At 42.6% G+C, this 4,613-nt stretch overlaps 1 pseudogene; it reads left to right on the top strand.

Moving 5' to 3' along the window:
- The first annotated feature begins 393 nt into the window (after positions 1-393).
- On the top strand, positions 394-4,393 carry LOC143387557 (ubiquitin carboxyl-terminal hydrolase 38 pseudogene; annotated as a pseudogene).
- The last annotated feature ends 220 nt before the right edge of the window (positions 4,394-4,613 follow it).

Here is a 4,613-nt window from a genome sequence, read left to right as displayed (position 1 = left end):
CCAGAACGGGAAGGCGCGCCTCCCCCGCCTACGTCTCGCAGCCCCGGTTCTGAGCTCCCACCATAGCCGGGGGCCTTGCTGGTCCCTCCGCGCTGATGCCGCAAGGGACGGCCAGCCCGAGGTGGCTGCGGAGTACGGACCTCCATCGCACTAGGCCCGCCGTGGGTGGTGTCGGTTCTTATTGCGCCCCAGGTTCGCCAGCTCCCGCCCCGATTTGGATGGGCTCCCCTACACGATAAATGTGGCTGCTGAGGCGGCGGTGGCGGTGGCCGGTCCCGCTGCTGCTACGCTCCAAGTTCACCTCCGCCCGGGTGCTCTCCTGCCCTACCTCGGGGCTGCCGCCGCCCGCTCCTCATCCCCTGGCCCTGGCCCTGGCCCTGCGGCGTGGCCACAATGGACAAGATGGAGGGCCTGGTGAGTTCTTCGCACCAGCTTCCCCTAAAGCGGGTGATTGTGCGGAAGGTGGTGGAATCCGCGGAGCATTGGCTAGATCAGGAGCAGTGCGAGGCCATGTTTGACCTGACTACCCGGCTCATCCTGGAAGGCCAGGACCCCTTCCAGCGACAAGTGGGTCACCAGGTACTGGAGGCCTATGCACGCTACCACCGGCCTGAGTTCGAGTCTTTCTTCAACAAGACTTTCGTGTTGGGCCTCCTTCAGCAGGGCTACCACTCGCTGGACAGGAAAGATGTAGCCATCCTGGACTACATTCACAACGGCCTGAAGCTGATCATGAGCTGCCCATCGGTGCTGGACCTCTTCAACCTGCTGCAGGTAGAGGTGTTACGGATGGTATGTGAGAGGCCAGAGCCCCAACTTTGTGCCCGACTGAGCGACCTTCTGACCGACTTCGTGCAGTGCATCCCCAAAGGGAAATTGTCCATCACCTTCTGCCAACAGCTGGTTCGAACGATAGGCCACTTTCAATGCGTGTCCACCCAGGAGAAAGAGCTCCGGGAGTATGTCTCCCAGGTAACAAAAGTGAGTAATTTGCTGCAGAACATCTGGAAGGCTGAGCCCTCCACACTGTTACCTTCCCTGCAAGAAGTTTTTGCAAGCATCTCTTCCACAGATGCATCATTTGAACCTTCTGTAGCACTGGCAAGCCTCGTGCAGCATATTCCTCTTCAGATGATTACAGTTCTCATCAGGAGCCTTACCACGGATCCCAATGTAAAAGATGCAAGTATGACCCAAGCTCTTTGCAGAATGATTGACTGGCTCTCCTGGCCATTGGCTCAGCATGTGGATACTTGGGTAATTGCACTGCTGAAAGGACTAGCAGCTGTTCAGAAGTTTACTATTTTGATAGATGTTACTTTGCTGAAAATAGAACTGGTTTTTAATCGACTTTGGTTTCCTCTTGTGAGACCTGGTGCTCTTGCAGTTCTTTCTCACATGCTGCTTAGTTTTCAGCATTCTCCAGAGGCGTTCCATTTGATTGTTCCTCATGTAGTTAATTTGGTTCACTCTTTCAAAAATGATGGCCTGCCTTCCAGCACAACCTTCTTAGTGCAGTTAACAGAATTAATACACTGTATGATGTATCATTATTCTGGATTTCCAGATCTCTATGAACCCCTTCTGGAGGCAATAAAGGATTTTCCTAAGCCTGGTGAGGAGAAAATTAAGCTGATTCTCAGTCAAAGTGCCTGGACGTCTCAATCCAATTCTTTGGCATCTTGCTTGTCTAGACTTTCTGGAAAATCTGAAACTGGAAAAACTGGCCTTATTAACCTAGGAAATACATGTTATATGAACAGTGTTATACAAGCATTGTTTATGGCTACAGATTTCAGGAGACAAGTATTAGCTTTAAATCTAAACGGGTGCAATTCATTAATGAAAAAATTACAGCATCTTTTTGCCTTTTTGGCTCATACACAGAGGGAAGCATATGCACCTCGGATTTTCTTTGAGGCTTCCAGACCTCCATGGTTTACTCCCAGATCACAGCAAGACTGTTCTGAATACCTCAGGTTTCTGCTTGACAGGCTCCATGAAGAAGAGAAGATCTTGAAAGTTCAATCCTCATACAAGTCTTCTGAAAGTCTGGGGTACAGTGAAACTTCTTTACAGAAAGTAGCCAGTAAGGCAGCTGTACTGACACAGACCCCTTGCACAAGTGACAGTGAGAAGACTTTAATAGAAAAAATGTTTGCAGGAAAATTACAGACTCACATATGTTGCTTGAACTGCAGGAGTACCTCACAAAAAGTGGAAGCCTTCATGGATCTTTCACTGGCCTTTTGTCCTTCCCCTGCTATGGAAGACTTGTCTTTCCAAGATCCAGCATCATTATCCAATACACAAGATGGCAGCTTAATGCAAGCCAGTGTATCTGGTCCTTCAGAAGAACCAGTAGTTTATAATCCAGCAACAGCTGCCTTTGTCTGTGATTCAGTTATGAATGAAAGAACAATAGATGGTCCTCCTGATGGGTTTCACTATACTGAAAACAGTTCTGTCCCTAATGAATCTCCCAAGATTCTTATCAATAAAGATGTACCTCAGAAACCAGGAGGTGAGACCACACCTTCAGTAACTGACTTACTAAATTATTTTTTGGCTCCAGAGATTCTTACTGGTGACAACCAATATTATTGTGAAAACTGTGCCTCTCTGCAGAATGCTGAGAAAACTATGCAAATCACGGAGGAACCCGAAAACCTTATTCTTACTCTCCTGAGATTTTCTTATGATCAGAAGTATCATGTGAGAAGAAAAATTTTAGACAATGTGTCACTGCCACTGGTTTTGGAGTTGCCAGTTAAAAGAACTACTTCTTTCTCTTCATTGTCAGAAAGTTGGTCTGTAGATGTTGATTTCACTGATATTGGTGAGAACCTAGCTAAAAAATTAAAGCCTTCTGGAACTGAAGAAGCTTTCTGTCCAAAGTTGATCCCCTACCTATTAAGTTCTGTTGTGGTGCACTCTGGTATATCCTCTGAAAGTGGGCATTACTATTCTTATGCCAGAAACATCACAGGTGCAGAGTCTTCATACCAGATGTGCCACCAGCCTGAAAATCTCACATTAGCACCCTCCCAGAATCATATACTAAGCAGAGATAGTCCCAGTGCAATTATTGAACAGGATTTGGAAAGTAAGGAAATGTCAAAAGAATGGTTTTTATTTAATGACAGCAGAGTGACATTCACTTCATTTCAGTCAGTCCAGAAAATTACAAGTAGGTTTCCAAAAGATACTGCATATGTGCTTCTGTATAAAAAAAAGAACACCACTCATGGTTTAAGTGGTAACAATCCAACCACCTCTTCAGAAGGAACTTATGGATGCTATAACAAAGGACAATAAACTATATTTACAGGAACAAGAGTTGAATGCTCGAACCCGGGCCCTACAAGCTGCATCTGCTTCCTGTTCATTTCGGCCCAATGGATTTGATGACAATGACCCACCAGGAAGCTGTGGACCAACTGGTGGAGGGGGTGGGGGAGGATTTAATACAGTTGGCAGACTCGTATTTTGATCCCGAGAGTGTCCAAAATGCACTTGGTCACAAAACATCTAATACTATGACTGTTAAAATGTCAGACTGTAACAAATATCATACCTATCTTTTATTTTTCTTTTCATTAGACCCTTGTACTTTAAGAATACACATACAGTGCTTGTTTTTATTTTATTGACAATACATTTATTAACAAAATGCATCATGGGAAAAAAATCTACCTCTTAAGATTCCATTTGCATTATGGTTAGTCATGCTCGACCAAAAATGTTCAGAGGAAACAATGTACCTGGTCCCTAATTAAGCTGCACTAAATTTGGTAGAAGCATTTAAGTGGTCTATCTTGGGTTCTACTGAACAAAAAAATACATAATTCACTTAGCATTCTTTATACAAAAATCAATGCTAGAAGTAAGAAATGTTGTTTTAAAGAAATTCCTTTGTTTCTTGGGTAGTTGCCCAGTTATTAAATTCAAGTCTTTGAAAATACTAGAGATGATCCAGTCTCTAATGAAGGCAATAACTAAATTTATCAAATTATATTACTTTTCAGGTTTCTGTTTAGTGCTATCTTCAGTATCACTGTATCTGCATTTCAAGTACAGATGTTTTAAAAAAGGATTATTTATACATATTGCTGAATTGATTTTAAGAAAGGTGCATGATCCTGTAGAAGCAATGTTTTTACCTAAAAATTGCTAACTTTGTAGTATTTCTAATTGTTCAAGAATTTTAAACTTATATTTCAGGGAGTATCATCTGTGTATTTTGAAGGAGGTGAGTTCTGTATGTGCCTTGCAGTACTGTAATTCAAAAATAGGAATCTTTGGCTGCAGAAAAGTTTTTTTAAAAATGAAATCTTAGGAAGTAATTTTTGTGCTAACATTACAATTGTAATTTTTTGAAAGGTATTAGATTTTTCCAGAAGCAAAATCTGATGGTTCTAAATCAGTAAGTATAATAGTCAATTTTTAACTCTTAGAAAAATTCAAAGGAAGTGAACTTAGTTAAGTGAAAAATCTTTTTTGATTTGTTACTTAATCCTCAAAACATTAAACATTGTTAATGTATAAAAAAAAACTTAGGTTTAAAAGTTTAATCAGTAGGTCTGGGGAGAACCATTAGTGTTAGTCTAGAA

The sequence above is a fragment of the Callospermophilus lateralis genome, unplaced genomic scaffold, assembly GCF_048772815.1.
Source record: "Callospermophilus lateralis isolate mCalLat2 unplaced genomic scaffold, mCalLat2.hap1 Scaffold_83, whole genome shotgun sequence".
In the NCBI taxonomy this organism is placed as follows: domain Eukaryota; kingdom Metazoa; phylum Chordata; class Mammalia; order Rodentia; family Sciuridae; genus Callospermophilus; species Callospermophilus lateralis.
This window is presented reverse-complemented; position numbering and strand designations above follow the sequence as displayed.